Source organism: Ambystoma mexicanum, chromosome 13 (assembly GCF_040938575.1).
Source record: "Ambystoma mexicanum isolate Mex_15411 chromosome 13, UKY_AmexF1_1, whole genome shotgun sequence".
Lineage (NCBI taxonomy): Eukaryota > Metazoa > Chordata > Amphibia > Caudata > Ambystomatidae > Ambystoma > Ambystoma mexicanum.
Window position 1 is genome coordinate 252619793 of NC_090938.1, and position 18131 is coordinate 252637923.

Consider the following 18131-nt stretch of genomic DNA (forward strand, 5'->3'; position numbering starts at 1 on the left):
AAGCGAACAGGCCAGCATTTTACCACCTTCTCCAATAAACTCTCTAAGAAAATTTGGACAGCTTCCCTCTGTCTTGCTTCTCTCCACACCTGGACTGGCCTATAGGACAATAGGGCAATGCCCATAGTGCCGACCAGACACACCAGTGTCACTTTTCTGGACAATGTGGGACACTTTAAAGACGTCTTGCTGACTGTTTTAACTTAAGTTACTGGAAAAATGTGCTTTACAGATGTACGTTTTCCTCAAAATATTCCCCCAAAATGTTCCTTAAAGAACTATTTAAACAGTTTGTCGTGAATTGTAATTCGTGATTTTGGAAGACATTTTTTGATGCACGAGGTCTTTATGCAAAATAACTCCAATGAGAAGTTCTCTACAGTTTTTTCCCTTGACATTTTCACTCAGGGGCACGCTCTACAAGAGGGTAGCAGAGGCCCACCCCTCAGATATGAGAAGATTGTGTATCCGCTGTTCTATAAAAACGTTCTCAGGTGAGCTGGGGCCCCAAATGTTCCACAGAGCTTCCTAGATCCAAACCTCTACTGCGTCACGACTTCATTCATTGGTCTAGTATTTCTGCACAGATCAATTGGCAATGCCACATACAAAAGGAGCAGGTGGTGCTGATTCATGGAAACATTTCTTCACACCTTTACATCTCCCTCCCCAGTGATGACATATGAGGAGCAGTGGCATGTGTCCAGATAAACCTTAACAAAGAGGCAAGTGTCCTGCAGGAAGATGCAACGTCACACCCGAAACCCGCGCAGCCTCGGGCATGAGTGTGGGGGACATTTCCTATGGGCCTTGAGCCGCACCAGTACTCAGATGTGGTCTTGATGGACTGATATAAGCAGGAATCCAGATCTGCACTGTCATGGTCACGAGAACTATTCCTGCCCTGCTTACTGTCTTTGTTGCTGCGTAGGAGCACCCACAGAGGGTGGCATTTTGGATTTTACCAGAGAGCTAAATCCTGAGTAACAACCATGTGTAAAAGGTTTACCCGTGGTTTTATGCATTATGTACGAGTGTGAGATTTAAGACGTTTTGAAAAGCGGAACGGGAGCAGCACAGAAAAAAATGCACCTTTCTGTATCCTCCATCCACTCCCCCTACCGAAAGAGAATGGATTACTGCAAGCATCCAGTTTTGAAATTGATTGGATGACTATCCAATTGGATGACTAGCAATACGGCTGAACTCTTTAAAATCTGTAAGGAACTGGCCCATCCCACTGCAGTCTCTACATCTCCTGTTCCCTCCCAGGCCCTCTGTACGGCTCTGGCCTCTCACTCAACCTCAAAACCTCAGGACATCCTGTCCTCTATCTCTTCCTCTTCCTCCCTCTCTCCCTCTCTCTGTCCCCCTTTGTCCAACTCTCCTTCCCCTCCTCCTCTCTCCTCTTTCTCTCTAACAACACCTGAAGAGGTTTCTAGGCAAGTCCGATCTATAAAATTTCATCCAAACTGGTGCTCCCCTGCTCCTCCAGAACAATTAAGGACCATATTAACACCCTTGCTCCAGCCTTGGGCAATTTCTGTAATCACTCTTTCACCACCGGAACTTTCCCCTCTCTCCTCAAGCTCTCCCTTGCGCAACCCCTCTTCAAGAATCCATCTGCCAATCCTACCTGTCCGGGTAACTATTGTAGAGGAGGTCCCAGACATGGCCTGCACCCCGTCCCCTCATTTCGAGGTACCAGGAGCGTACTTGCCAAGGTATGTGACGTATGAGGAGCAAATGAACCAAGAAAGAGCTGCACTGGGTCTCTGCCCAGTATACATCAGAAGATCCATACTTGTTGAAGCGCCCATAACCAGACAACCCTGGGTAGCAGGGTACCCTATCAAACAGCCGTACCAGCCGCTGAGACGAAATGAAGAGTATCTACAGACGGTCCATGAAGAGACCCAAAGAGCCTTAATGGAAGGCCAGTGGAAATGACATAAGAGCCTGAACAGACTCACAAATGAACAAAAGCGGCTATCAAAGATAGCATGCCAGTGCAAGTAACTACGAAAATAAATGTAATAAACACAGAGAAGAGACAATGCTAAAACGTGAAGAAACGTTGCTACGAGACAAGATGGGAGCCACCGACCAGTTAAACGTGTGTAAATAGGCTTGGAACGCAAGAAGCTAAGGATATCGATACTGCTTGCAATGCTTAGTAGAAGATTAGAGCGGCAAGCGCCAACCGCATATCTACCTCAATAAGGCACATTTTACGAATGCGACTCAATTTTGTAAAAGCAGAAATGTACCCAGGCTGCTAGAGGCCTGACAGGCCAAGCTTCGTAACCCAGCCAAAGGAAAGAGAAGGAGCAGAATCAAAACTCAACAAAGAGCGGCTCATGCCTAGGAAATCGAGGTCAACCAGAGAAAGGGAGGGGAGGGTCAGCTAACAAGACTCAAACTTCAGAGCATACCAGCCTGCCCCATGAAGGTCAAGATAAGGGGGGCCCATGCAGGTGGCGAGGCTGAAACAGAATTAAATGCACTAAAAGCTGGAAACTGAAGCAGATTCATGGTGAACTAACACGTGACCAGCCAGGCGGGAAGAAGTATCACAGCCTTATGTCATCCAGGACCCAAGGATGCCATAACTTTTCCTGATAAGAAGCTACAGTTTTGAGGCCATACCCAGCCAACTAATTGACACATAGCCCTAAGATACTGATTGATGGAAGGGAGGCAGGGTGAAACTTGGGACACCAAGCACATGGGTGTCCATTCTGCATGCCGCTAATTAAAATGGGGATTTATGTCTAGGGGTGTAACCTGCCCAATCACAATGGACCAAGTTATCTGGAGTCATATAGATAGTAGAACCGATAAGACGTCGTACTTGTGGTGACGTCAATCACGTGTGATGTAGTAGGATGGGCATAGACGCCCATCCGATAAAACGTATCCAATCTGCATGCTCTATTATCATATACAGATATAGCACCTATACTTATGTTACCTTTCCTAACCAATTGTATTGCATGTCGAGTTTTTTAGAATTAGACTTCAATGATGACAAGTTTTGCCTATAACTATTGCTGTTCAACTGGAGTTCGAGGAAGTCGGAGTGAGACGGGTGTTCGCAACAATGCTGATTCTTAACTGCTTCCCTGTTTGATGTACTTGTCATTAAACGGACTTCCCTTTGCCAATTTACTGAGTCCTCATTATTGAGTCGTGTTGGAGTAAGTGAATCCTGCACCCCCAGTCCTCACATGGTGCAGCTATCTTGGTTATAAGTACTAGAGGGTGCGCACTGATCTATCGGCCCGTCAGTGAAACCCCGCTCCTCTGTACACTTGGTAGCGTGAGGATGGTTTCGGCCATTAATTATTGATTATATAATACTAAGACACCTTAGACCGACGGCACGAAGTAACTCCGGGCCTTCGGCAATATCACGAGACCTTTCGCCATTCCGGCTGAGTAGACTGAGAAGCTTCCCGTGGACAATGATAGAGTAAAACTTCAAAAACTGCATTGGGTCTGAAGGTACCTGCCTTCCAAGCATAACCCTTCTCATTCCCACGGGCAGCCAATCGGACGAAAACCCTTAAAAGGCTGGAAGAGGAAGGGGCAGTGATCCCGAAGTTCCAGAGTGGAAAAGATGCGATTGGTGAGTGAAACAACAAACTCGCTACTTTGGCAAATGTCTTGTAGGCATTAGAGCAAGTAAGGGAAAGGTAACGGTGGGTGGCGGAAAAAAATTAAAATAGTCAGAAGTAGAGAAGACTGTACATATATAGGGGGTAATGACTCGTGCATAAGAGATAACGAGTGGATACTGGGGAGACACCCGAGAGAAAAACAAGAGGTACCAGGGGGACACCTGAGATAAAAACGAAGGATTACCGGGGGGACACCCAAGAGAAAAACAAAGGGTACCAGGGGGACACCTGAGATAAAAACAAAGGATTACCAGGGGGCCACCTGAGATAAAAACGTAAGGATTCGCCTTATTCCTGTGCTTTAATACAGCGGTCAGAAGAAACGTGAACTCATAGCCCATATAATAAGGGACAATTAGACTACGGTGACGTTTAAAGACGCATCAAAGGAGTTTTGTTTAAACTCCATGACGGGGTATTGATTAGAAGGCAGGTATATGTATGACCAGCTGGTATCCGTCTAATCTGTCAAGTGTCTGTCATATGTGTTTTGGTGTACGCTGAATGTAAAATAATTGTATGATTGATTGTGTGAAATGTAATTTGGCTTTACGCGATTCTGTAACTAAGAGGGAATCACCAACGAATTGATCGTTTTTGAGTTAATTGATAGTAAAATTTTGGCGGAAAAAGATTGGATTGGAGCTTGCGTATTTGGTGCTTGCTCATACTATTCGAAGGATAAAATACTGTTTAAACATTGTTGGTGACAAAATGAAAATGGAGGAAGTTACTCCACTTGCACATTTGTCTATGCAACTACACAAGCATGCTCCAAAACTCAAGAAGTATAGCACAGAGTGGGTTAAGGGTACCACCCACAAAATGTTCATGCCTTGGCCACAGAATGGGTCCCTTTCGAAGGCTGTTTTACAGCATATGACGACCTTCCTACACGCCACATATACAGGCAAGAAGCTAGAGAAACGTCTTGCTGTTCTAGAATTGTGGAAGATGTTTGAAGAAACGAAGGTGGAAGAACCACCCACAGACTGGATACTAAATGTATGTACGGAGGGGGGTGAGACGCCTACCACGCCACCAGCCCCGCCTGAGCCAATCATTAAAGGGAGTAAGACAGAGGGGCTTTACCCGCTAAGAGAACCTAAGGCAGCCACGGGGTATCCCAACCCCGCATATGAGTCACCTACATACAGTAGTGACGACAATAAGGGAAGGGAACAGGAAACCAATATTGCCTCCGTGGTCTCAAGGGACAAAGAGAGATGCGAAGATGAAGGAAAAGATTGGGCACAGAGTTGTGCCGCACCAGATAAGGAGAAAGAGGGAAATAAATGTAAGGGAAATGAAGGTAGAGGTAATGAGACAGCTTTCACGAAAGACAAATGGATGGGAGGTCAGATATTACTGAAGTTGGATGGAAAAGGAAGTGATGATATGAGGCCAAGGGAGAGGTCTGATGAGACGCAAAGGAGAGAGAGAGAGAAAGAGATGGAAGTAAGGGATGAAAGGACAAAAAAGAAAGATAGGCTAAGGCGAGAACAACTATATCGCGAAGAGCAAGAGAAATAGCTTGATCGAAGACAAGAGGTAGCCTATGACCGGTACAGACAGACTAAGCAAAGGATGGAAGAAGAGCAAAGGGTACATGAGAAGAGAGCGAAGAGACGAGAAGAGGAGGAAATTAGAAGGGCAAAGGAACATAGAAACGAAAGGATGAGAGAGGTAGACAAAGCTATAGAAGAAGCGAGGAAGCACAAGGAAGTAGAGGAGGAAACAGAACGGAAGCGCAGACAGAGGGCACGGGATCTTGAATATCCGGAGTGGGAAGTTAAAAAACCCAATCCTGTTGTAGAATGGGAAGACGTATAAGAGTTATTTCCTGCGAGCGACTCGGTGCAAGGTATAAGTGGGTCGAATATTGGAGATGACTTCGACACCAGAAGCATCGGGGAAACGATTGATAAATTATACGATGAGATGGGGCTAGAACAGATATCCAATGGGGCAAGGGAAGGTGAGCGCTTGGAGAGCACTCAGCTTAATTTTGTCACTCGAAGTAGTGGGAGCAGGGGACTGTCCCTAGACAGGCTGGAGATTGGGCAGAACGTAGAAGATGCAAGGAGTTGTGTAAAGGGAGACGGTGTGAAAAACGGCTCCCAGGGGACCAAGGGGTACGATGGTCAGACGCTAGCGAGTCCCCAAGTAGGACACCAAAGTCTGCCGCGCAGACCGGCTGACATGAAGGAACACTCCACGGTCAGAGGGGGGATTCAGCACCAACCTATGCAGATAGATTAAGGGCATTGCCAGGAAGACGGCAAGGCGGGAATGCCACCCCAGCAGTAGACAGAGGCGCTATGGGGAAGGAAAAGGAAGACTGCGCATTCCAATTCCCGTTGCTAGAAAAGAGGGAGCAAGACTACAATATATTCCATGGCCACACATGGACAGAGAGAACCTAAAAAATAAGCTTCCAATGCTGACCTCGGGAGCCGTAAAATGGATACATGAGTTAGAGAAATTGACAGGGGTGTCACCTTAGCTATAGGGGACATTAAGGGCCTCCTGATCGCCATACATGGTGAAAGAGCACACCATGTATGGAAACAGGCAGGCTACCCTAGGGTAACCCTAATTAACACCTCCCATGATGGAGTGCGATTTAATAACTGTAGAGCAGCAGTGTGGAAAGTGCTGTGAATGCTATAACCAGACACGTCTGATATGGGGGCAATAATGACTCAGAAAATGAAAGAGTCAGAGGATCCGTTGATTTATGTCCAGAAATTTCAAGACGCATGGGTGCTCGAAACGCATGAGTCTTGGACGAAATCTATCCCTGTATTCTACCATATATTATGCCAAGGGTTGCCTGAGCCAGGGTAAAAAAAAGCTCAATAAATTAGTAGGAATAGAGGCTAAACCATGGGCTGAAATACAGTTGATAATTGCACATTACTGTAGATTGCTGCAAGAAAAGAATCGGAAAAAGGAAGCAACCCGTAAGGGTGTAGAGGCAAAGCTGGTGCAAAAGAAACTCTCAAAGTATGCTCTCGAGGGAGCCATGCTGACAAGCATAGCTGAACCACGCGCACAGCAGGCGTCTAACCCAGTGCAGGATAACCAAGGCAGCGCAGGATTTTACCCGAGGGGAAGGGGTTTTGGAGGAAGAGGACGGCAGAGTAATCAGGGTGGGTTTCGAGGTAACCAGGCAGGCTTTCAGAATAATCAAAGTGGCTTTCAGAACGCGCAGATGGGCGGTCCAGCTATGCCAGATGGACAGATGGTCCGACCACCGCCAGTGTGTTGGCTGTGTGGAATAACATGTAAGAGGATTCAATTCAACACTACAGCTAAATCAACGCCTAGTCTAGAATACTGAATGGAAACCCTTATTGATATATCTTTATGTCCAGTTCATGCGTTCTGGATGACTACCCCTATATAACACCCCTCTCTTGGAATCCCCCCGACCCACTGAGCCAAGAAGTAGTTCTGTTTTGCAAGTTTAAAAGGTTTATTTGATAATTTAAACAATAGATATATATATCACACTTTATAATAAATTAATAATTGAATATCACACTGAATCTGAGCAGTAATCAATAATGGATAGTCTGGCACTAGCACACTTCTTTATAATCAATGATGAGTGGTTATAGGATGGATAAGATAGCAACACTGGTAAATAGGGACAGAAGAATAATGTGGTAGAGAATGCTTTATAGGGTTCGAATGGATGCAATGTTGAATGAAAATGCAATACAGAAAATACTCAATATGATTTCAACAAAACAATGTAATCACTTTTCTCTGGCAATCCCCTCCCCCCTTTTTGCAATGCAAGGAAATGGAAGGAAAGCACACAGTTCTCAGAAATGCAATCAAATGTAATTCAGTTCCCCCCAGCAAGCTTACACTACAGAAGTTGGAAACACAGGCCCAAAATGCTTTTATATGTGCTGGCAATGAAGTGAAAAATATGCTAAAATGCTTTTAATTCCCTCTAGAGGTTCCGGGTGAGTGGTATCTAGTTAATATTAGTCCAGGCTCACTCTAGCAATGATTCAAGGATGGTTCTTAAGAAGCAAACGAATTTTTAGCAAGGAAAGCAATGAACTGCTGTTTTCACACGTGGATAAATTTGCAAATCGCGGCAAATTCGCGAGTGCGTTTTTCGCGATTCCGGCAAAAGTATCGGAGGTAGGAATGCGGTTCTAAGTTCGTAGGAAAGCTAAGATTTTAAGCTTTCAGAGGAAAGTTACTGCAAGTCTCTAGGCCAAACGGTCCCGGAGATATGAGCGATTAAATAAAGGTAGTTTTTCGGATTTGGAATGTTAAAATTCAAAATGACAATTGACAGCTAGCAACTAGAAATGACAGGTGATAGCTTTTAGGCAGTTCTACTTAGATTAAAATAGATCGAATTATATTATTTTAACTAAGAGATTGGTTTTGCACAGTTCTGCTAGGTACTCACAATATATTCTTGAATTAGAATGGGCCTCGCCACGGATCTGGTCAGGTTTTAGACTGGACTCTGGTCGGGTCTCTGCACTTCACAGTGATCTGGGTCAGCTCTCTGGTTCTGCTAGCAGCGGTCTGGGTCAGCTCTCTGGTTCTGCTAACAGTGGTCTGGGTCAGCTCTTCTCTCTCTCTAGCCTCTGGAGATTGATGGATTTGAAGTCTGGATCTTTCTGCACAGCTTTCTCTAGAGATTGATGGAGGTAAAGTATGGATTTTCCCGGCAGAGCGTCCCGCAGCAAATGGATTTGAAGGTCCCTATCTGTCCTGACTGTCTGCTTTTATGTGTTTTGAAAATGGGTGTGTGTGCAGCATCACTAGGCTCTACCCCTCTCCACTTGTCATTGGCCACTTCATCCTCTTCCCCTTGATTGGGGGAATGAAATGAAGTGTCATCATGATGAGGTCTGTTTATGATACAGAGAACCCACCCCTGTCAAATTACACACAATCTATATTTTGACCTAAAAGACATATTTGCACAGGTACACATTTGTTTAAAATTACATGCACCCATCACATATCACAGGAGATATACCCTGTCCAAATCTGCTCTTCCTGGGAGCTTGCATTCAGAAATGGCAACATATTTCACTTTTTAACTGATTTCGTAATATCGGACATTACCCCAAATTTATACACATGTGCGCAAGGAGTATGGACATTACTTGATGAAGTGTCAGATTTTTAACATGCATACATTTTAAGTAATACCCTCTTAACTGCTAGTTTGCCCCCAGATCATGCCACCGGTTCTAAAAACCTCTTAAAATGTGGGCAGAAAAATCACAAGAATTATGGTATCATTTAAATAATTATGACAAGTCCGTACTATGAGTTATTCATCTTTTTCTAAAACCATATTCTGGCTCCAGGGGTGTGGTTTCCCCCCAGCACAAGGTTGAATTTCTGGTTTTTCCAGTTCTGCCAAGCCAGCTTGCTCTCACAGGCAGTGCTCCTCCCCTTTTCTTCCAGGAGGAAGCCACTTTTTACGGCCCCATAATAAAACATTTGCCTGAGTCAGGACAGGGCTTTGTTCAATTTCCTGCAGAGCCCAGGTAATTCAATCAGGGAAGTGTCATATCCCTTTTGGTGGGAGCAGCAAAAGGGCAGCTAGGCCTGGGAACACAGCTGTTGTGCAAGTCTCATCTCCTGTCGGGGGTAGCTGGTGGGCAGAATTCAGTTCCTTAAGCCAGGCTTCAGATAAAATGTCACTTTTTGTTACCCAGTTTTCTGCATTCAAATAAACTAACCATTTCTTACATATGCAGCTAAAATGCTGATTCTAAGTTTAAAACTATGACATTTAAACAATTGCAACCTATGTGACACTCAAAAGTATGTCACTCATTTCTTTTAAACATTTAGATTTTTAGTGTCTTTCAGTCCAAATTTACTTAAACTGCTGAAATCCACAGCTCAGTCAGTCTTGTTATAAACCTTCAAGTCACTTCAGAATATAACTTTACATTGGATCCACCTCTCAGTAAGTCTTTCTTTGGCATGCTTTGGGTTCATCTATTCAGTTTTACATGAAAAAGAAAAAAAAAAGATCTGGTGTTTTAAAACGCCGGCTTTCTGATAGTGGTGAGTACTGGTACTGCACCCATTTTTGGGATTTAAGAAAATGAGTTCCCCACAATTCTAGGTTGCTTTTGGCAATCAGCATTGCCATTCCCAATGGTTTCAGACTACTGTGTGGGTAGTCCAATGGTGGTTTTAGGCAGTGCCCTTCTGTGCCCATAACATCGGCAAAATGGGTGGCAGCCTATTCTTCATGCACTTCCCTGGGCATTTTCTGGGAAGCTCTGGCCATCATGATGTTTTCCATGTCAGTACTGCACAGTTTTTGAGGTAGGGCTCGGATGTATGGGTAAAAACATCCCACAAGCCCCCCTCTTGCGATGGCCATTCTGTTTCACTGATGGGACTCGCAAGACCTGGGATGTTTCCTCATCTTCTTCCAATAGATGGCACAGTTCAGCACTTTTCCTCCATCCGGTCGGATCGATCGGTTCTCCTCGCCGGTCCTGATGGGAGTATTGGGCGGTACACTGGGCCCCTTGCGTCTCTGCTCCCGGCCTCCGGATCGTCCTCCTTGGCCCGTCTCCAGGTTTTCTTTCTCCTAGGACAACAAAGGAAGAGCGGCAATACCTATTCATGGACATTTCTCCCCCACCGTGGATATAGCGGGGTGGCATATAAATTTATAGTCAAAACATATGAACATGCACATTTCTTTTTGCATTCAAAAACAAAAACACCCACATTGAGAAACTCAGAATTTGATAGGTGATATGTTGGATATTTTAAGTTAGAACTGAATTAATCTGAGACAGTACCCTCTAGGATTCCAGAGGATTCCTCCAGTTGTTGCAGAGTGTGCCTGGGATGGCAACACTTCAACTGGTTTATGTGGACCCACTTGTCTTCCCCCTCTGCCAAACCGCCTTTGGGGATGCGGATCTTGTAGGCCACAGGGGAGATTTTGTCTATAATCTCAAAGGGTCCTTTCCATGTAGGCAAACATTTTCGCTGTTTGGCCTGGTTCCTTTGGAAATTGTATAGATAGACCCAGTCCCCCACCTGATATTCCTTCCTGGAAGTCTTCAGGTCATAGTGGGTCTTCATGCTATCAGCTGATCTTTCTAGATTCCGCTGAGCATAAGCAAAAGCATGTTGAAGGTGTTTCCTTAAATTCTCCACATACTCATGAGTTGTGGAGGCATTTATTAGTGTCTGCTCTTGGGTCCTGTAGAGCAAATGCTGAGGAAGCACCATCTTGCGCCCAGTCATCAACTCAAATGGTGACATTTTGGTTGCAGATGAAGGGGTAGATCTGATGGCCATTAGGACCAGAGGTAATCGGATATCCCAACTTGGCCCAGAATCTGCCACAAACTTTTTTAGTATGCTCACAATGGTTCGGTTATATCTCTCTACTGCCCCAGAAGAAGCTGGCCGGTAAGCAATATGCAACTTCCTTTTGACCCCCAGTATCTCCCACATCTTTGTCATTACTTCACTGGTGAAGTGGCTACCCCTGTCGGACTCAATCCTTTGAGGTAGACCAAAACGGGAAAAGATGTGGTTAATCATCAAGGCAGCTGCGGTTTCTGCCTTGCAATTTGGGGCTGGGAGACATTCCACCCACTTGGTAAACAAGCATGTCACAGTCAACATGTACTTATTCCCCCTAGCAGAGCGAATCACGGGGCCTACAAAGTCGATTTGTAAATCTGACCATGGCAGGGTCATCCCCCTCTTTTGGAGAGGCGCACGATGCGTGAGGGATGATGGCTGAAATTGTGCACACACAAGACACCCCTTCAAGTATTGGTCGAGGTCCTGCCCCATGTGTGGCCAGTATGCAACCTCTCTTAAGATTTCCAGTGTTGTGTGAAACTCCCTATGACCGGCGGTGGCCGCATCATGGGCGTGACTTAACATCAGGCTTCGGAATGAGGTAGGAACCACCCACTGATCGTGGCCAGCTTTGGATTTCCTTACCAGCAAACCGTCTTGGATTCGGAACATTTTTGGGCATTTCATCAACACTCTTAGGTCCTCTTTCCCAGTGTAATCGGTATCCGTCAGAGGAAAGTTCTCAGGGTCCTCAAGGTGTTGGTAAAATTTACCAATAATTGGATCCCCCTTCTGAGCTGTAATCAAATCAGCATCAGGGGTCTCCTTGCTCCATTGGGCAGTTGAAAGATCACTGTGAGCATTTGTCTGGGACCTAGTGATAGCAGTGACCTGGATTTCCCCCAACAGGGACTCAATCTCAATTAGATCCCCTTGGATGGCCCCGGTTTTGGCCAGCTGATCAGCTAAGTCATTTCCAGTTTTGTCTGGTCCCTCTACTTTGGAATGACCCTTGATCTTTTTCCAATAGATGGTCATCTCATTCGAGGTGACCAGATCATCAATGTTTTGGATCAACTTCCCATGTTTCAAGGGTTTGTTGTTAGCACATAACATGCCTCTGGTTTTCCAATTAACCAGGTGCTCCACGAACCCGTTCCGTACATAATCCGAATCTGTGATTATGACCAGTTCGTGGAGTTGATGCTGGACAGCAGTGAGGATGGCCTGATGCACAGCCATCAATTCTGCCACCTGACTACTTCGGGGACCAATTTTGTATCCAGCGGAGGGTTCTGGGGACTCATTCACCCATGCATTCCCTACGCCGGCCACCAGTTCTTTCTCCCCGTCGTTGTCAACATGGTAAGAGCATCCATCCACATAGACAGTGGGCATTCCCTCACACTTGTCCTCTTCAAAAACTTTGTGTGGGGAATTAAGGTATGCCTCCGTGTTGTCCTTTATCTTTAGACTTTCGTCCTCGAGACAGTTTTCTCTGGCACAATCATGCAAGTCAGCCAGACCTTGCGCGAGGGGACTCTTCTTGTTTTGGCCATATCTGACCTCCACAGGAAAGCCTTGCATTGACAGAATCCAGGAAGTAATTCGGGAATTACTCACATTTCCGGCCCGGATTCTGTCACTTTGGAGATATTGCAGAGGCTGGTGTGGAGTCTCCACTATGATGTGTTCCCCCTGGATAAACGGGCGGTAATTCTTCAATGCCCACACCGTTTCCAGGAGTGCCTTCTCACAATCGTTGAATTTTTCCTCCACAGAGGATAAAGTTTCGTTTCTATGTTCCTTTGCCCTTCTAATTTCCTCCTCTTCTCGTCTCTTCGCTCTCTTCTCATGTACCCTTTGCTCTTCTTCCATCCTTTGCTTAGTCTGTCTGTACCGGTCATAGGCTACCTCTTGTCTTCGATCAAGCTATTTCTCTTGCTCTTCGCGATATAGTTGTTCTCGCCTTAGCCTATCTTTCTTTTTTGTCCTTTCATCCCTTACTTCCATCTCTTTCTCTCTCTCTCTCCTTTGCGTCTCATCAGACCTCTCCCTTGGCCTCATATCATCACTTCCTTTTCCATCCAACTTCAGTAATATCTGACCTCCCATCCATTTGTCTTTCGTGAAAGCTGTCTCATTACCTCTACCTTCATTTCCCTTACATTTATTTCCCTCTTTCTCCTTATCTGGTGCGGCACAACTCTGTGCCCAATCTTTTCCTTCATCTTCGCATCTCTCTTTGTCCCTTGAGACCACGGAGGCAATATTGGTTTCCTGTTCCCTTCCCTTATTGTCGTCACTACTGTATGTAGGTGACTCATATGCGGGGTTGGGATACCCCGTGGCTGCCTTAGGTTCTCTTAGCGGGTAAAGCCCCTCTGTCTTACTCCCTTTAATGATTGGCTCAGGCGGGGCTGGTGGCGTGGTAGGCGTCTCACCCCCCTCCGTACATACATTTAGTATCCAGTCTGTGGGTGGTTCTTCCACCTTCGTTTCTTCAAACATCTTCCACAATTCTAGAACAGCAAGACGTTTCTCTAGCTTCTTGCCTGTATATGTGGCGTGTAGGAAGGTCGTCATATGCTGTAAAACAGCCTTCGAAAGGGACCCATTCTGTGGCCAAGGCATGAACATTTTGTGGGTGGTACCCTTAACCCACTCTGTGCTATACTTCTTGAGTTTTGGAGCATGCTTGGGTAGTTGCATAGACAAATGTGCAAGTGGAGTAACTTCCTCCATTTTCATTTTGTCACCAACAATGTTTAAACAGTATTTTATCCTTCGAATAGGAGATTACTTTATTGACCTTGTCATGCTTTTGGTATAATACTGCTGTCAAGCACGTATTAGAGAACCCCGTCTCCAGGAAGAACTCCTTGTTTCTGACAGGGTAAGCTAGGCAAGGCGCTTGTGAGAGGCTTCTTTTGAGTTGTTTTACTGCCTCGGCTTGTTCTGGACCCCATTCCCACTTGACCCCCCCCTTCAGGAGATGAATCAGGGGTCTGGTGATCTCTGCGTAGCCCTCAATGAACTTTCTGCTGTAATTAGTCAGTCCAAGGAGGCTCCTTAGTTCCCGCAGAGTTGTGGGGTCTTTCAGTTTCTGAAGTGCTTCCACTTTCTTTTCCTGGGGACAGAGACCCTGAGGAGTAATCTCATGCCCCAAGAAATTAACACGGGTTCTACACCACTGTGCTTTCTGAAAGGAAAGTTTTGCTCCGGCGGCCCTCAACTGGGTCAGAACATAACGGATCTTCGCTATGTGTTCCTCCACAGATGAACTTTTGATGAGGACATCATCTACATAAGCCAGGTTACCCCTCGCACCCAGGTCGGGCATGGCCTTATGTAGGAAAATGTTGAATTCATTGCCGGAGTTGAGGTATCCGAAGGGAGTCCGGGTCCATGTGTATTGCTGGCCCCCAAAGGTAAAAGCCAGCTTGTATTGGTCCTCCCTACTGACAGGCACAGTCCAGTATCCATTGGTCAGGTCTATTGCAGTGAATACCTGTGACCCCTGGATCTGGGCCAGCCCTTGGTCAATGTAGGGAAGAGGCCATCGGGAAGTATGGACCCGTTTGTTGAGCTCCCTGAGGTCGGCGCAGAGTCTCCACTGGCCGTTTGGCTTTAATATTCCCAGCACCGGATTATTGAAGGTGCTGTGGACTGGACGGATTATTCCCCGGGACTCAAGGTTCTTAATTATTTCAGTAAGGGACTCCATTGATGCGAGAGGCAAGCGATATTGCTTCACAAACACAGGAGTCATGCCAGGGTCCGTGGGGATTGTTGTTGTGTGGATGTCAGTGCGACCACAGTCATATGAGTCTACCGCAAAGAGATCTTGGAAATCCAAGAAAACTTGTTTCAACTTTTGCTTTTGTTCCAGAGTCACACAGGCATCAGCTAGGTTGACTCTCTCTTCCACCATCTGCCTGAAGCCTGGAAAGACTTCTGGTTTGGCTATCTCCGCGGCCTCCTCCAGCTGGGTGGAGAAGTCCCTGGTCAGAGTGCTGATTTGGACTGGAGGCTTCAGGTGGGAAAGGCAGCCCTCATGGACCTGGAAAATCACCTCATCCCTCCTGAAGTCACAAGTCACATCTTCCTTACCATAAGGGCAAGAAGTGTACACCAGGAAGTTCCCCCCATGGCGGGTAAAAATCCTGTCTGGTGTTGTATTGTCATCACTGTCACTGTCAAAGCAGTCCTTGGGGATTGGCCCTAACAGTTCATTACCTAAGTCTATGGAAAAATGTCGGTCATCAACCGCCATTCCAATAATGGTGCCTGCGGCTAGAGTAATACTCTTTAAGTCGCTGTTATCCACCTCTATTAGAATGGTGTCATGTTCTATGTTGACTAATGGAGTTGGGTTTACCCCCAACCCTTGCTGTTGGAGAGAAGCGTTTAGATGTATGTAAGCATCAGGGTTTTGCAAATATTGTCCTCTTTTAACTTTCACTTCCAGGGAGAATTGTCGGGTCCTTTCTGGGATGGTGACTTCCTCTTTAATCTGAATTTCAACTGCATAAGGTAGCAATTGAGCTGACCTAAATGCTTTTTCTGGATCATCAAAGACCATGGGATTATCCGCTAATCAGGACCAAGCTTTGAAGTTTATTAGGTCCAAACTAATGGCAAAGCGATTGAGAATGTCACTGCCTAAGTAAAAGGCGGCAGTGACGTCTCGCACGACCCAACAATTATGGACTATGCTCTTGCTGCCAATGGAGATTTTGAGCATACACCTGCTTGGCAGGAGATGTTTGGAATTAGGCGCTACCAGGTCCATTTCCCATTTGTCTATCAGTTTGAATGTGGGAATGGCTGGATCTTTTGGGAGTTGGCGGAACATGGCTTCGCTGATGAAGCTCTTACTGTTGTTCACACACACTCGAGCGAGAACAGAGTCCTTCCCATCATTTAACTGAACAGGGATGAACAACTGCTCTCCAATTTGCTGAATATCAGCCAGGCTCTGAGCTGATTTCACATCTTTCTGGACTATAGGAGTGGGAGTTTCTGATTGTGGATTAGTATAGAATTTCAGAGTATTTCCTTCCAGCGTGGAATACCACTTTAGGCTGGAAGGAAGGTTGATTTTCAGAAATAGAGAGGACCCCCCATCACCAGTCTGTTGTCCTACTGCTATTACTGTCACGTCTGGAGTTTGGTTGTTCTGGAAGTGAAATTCTACTTGGTCAGATTTTTGTTCAACCATGTGGCAGGTGCCGTTTAAACTAACATGGTTGACACTCTGTTTTAATTTTATTGGTCGGCTAGTCTGGGTCCAGAGGACCTTGTTTACGCAATCTATTAAGGGTGACAACCTCCTCAGGAGGTCATTCCCCAGTAAACAAGGGGTGCCCTCTGGAGTCACAACTATGACCGGGTGTTTCAACTTGTGTCGCCCAATTTTAATGTCCAAATCTGCCGTCCCCTCGACAGGAATTTCCTTCCCGTCAAAGTTCTGGAGTTGTCCAGGAAGAGAGGTGAGAGGAATTTGGTAATTCTCTCCCCTTCCTGCATTCAGTTCGTCAAAGGCCCTTCTGGACAGAAGGGTAGCTTGAGATCCAGTGTCCACCAGTGCCAAAATTGTACCCCGCCCCTGTACTTGTACCGGGGCATAGTATCTTCCCTCCTTCTCCTCAAGGGGGCACAGATAATTCACATTTTTGGACAACTGGTGGGCTAACTTTCTGGTTTTGGACATCGCTAGGGAAGAGATTTGGGCAGAATTTTGTGGAGAGCCTTGGGAATCTGAAAGAAAAAGTTGGCAACTGGAGATCAGAGCCATTGTGGGTTCCCCGGGTTCCGGCTCTGGGCCGCCCCCCCCTTTTTGGAGGCAGTCATCAGGATGGGTTTGAACCAGGGGATTTTGGTGTTGTGGGTTCTGGGATGAGATGACGGGCGGCGGTAGCTCAGTCTCCACATCTCCCCAGTCTGGATTTGCATCCCTAGGGACCCATTTTTCTTTGGGAGGAGTTCCCCCCTCTCTGAAGGAGAAGATCCTTTTCCCAGGATCCTCTGAGGATCCCTCTCCCACAAATTGGTAGATCTGTACCTCCTCCTCAAACTGAGTCTGTTTGAGTCTTTTGTTTCTTCTACCCCCCCGCTCTGCTCCTTTGGAGGCAGACTTTCAGGGGCAGGATATTTTGTTTCCGGTTCCTGGGTTTCCAGGGGCTGTTTACAAGTGAGGAAGGAAGCTTCCACTAAGGCTTTACACCCCCCTTCCCGTTGTGCCTCCTCCCTGGGAACCGGTGTGTTATCGGGGTGCTGCCCCGTCATTGTTCTGGAGCACCAGGTCCAGAGTTGGGTGCGTTCTGCGCCGGCATGCCCATCTGAGGGTTCTGCTGAGCCCTTAGCATCGCGACCCAGCTCTTGTGCCATGTTCTGAACCTGGCGCTCTAACTGGGAAACCCGCTCAGGCTGATACGGGGCCCTGTTTTCTCCCCTGGGCTGATCCCGGGAAGGGTAGCTATCCCTTCTTTGGTAGTACCCCTGGTTGGGAAGATTTGGATACCCCTCCACCCTTGGCCTCCCCTCTCCCGGATTCGGTTGTCTGGGCTCAGGGAATTGGGGAAAGAAGGGTGGAGGATTTTGGGGCTGGAAATTGGGTGGATACCTGGGGAAAAAGTTCTGCCCAGGATTTGGAGAATTTCTGCCCTCCTGTGGGAAGTTGGGAGGGAAGTTCCCTGGGTTAGGTGCTTGGCTGGATCCCCCCCCTTGGGCTGGAGGAGTCCACACATAACCCAGGATGGGTCGACTTCCCTTGTAACGGGGACTTACATAGTCAGGAGAGCGAGGGATCCCATTTGTGGGACTACCTCCTTGACTCCCTGTTTGTGACTGGCCCTTCTGGGCCTAGCATTATTAGGTGCAGGTAGGTTTTTAGGCCCCCCCATCTCCAAATCCAAAACGGGGGTGACCTTTACCTCTGCCACCTTGGCAGCAGCAGGGGTGCTGTTGGTTTTGGGATTTTTTGGCTGGTTTTTGTTTTCCACCGGTTTCTGCACCTCATAGATCCGGGTCGCCTGTTCAATGACCCAGTCTAAAGATCTTTTCTCGTGAAAATCCCTCACGAGCTGGGTC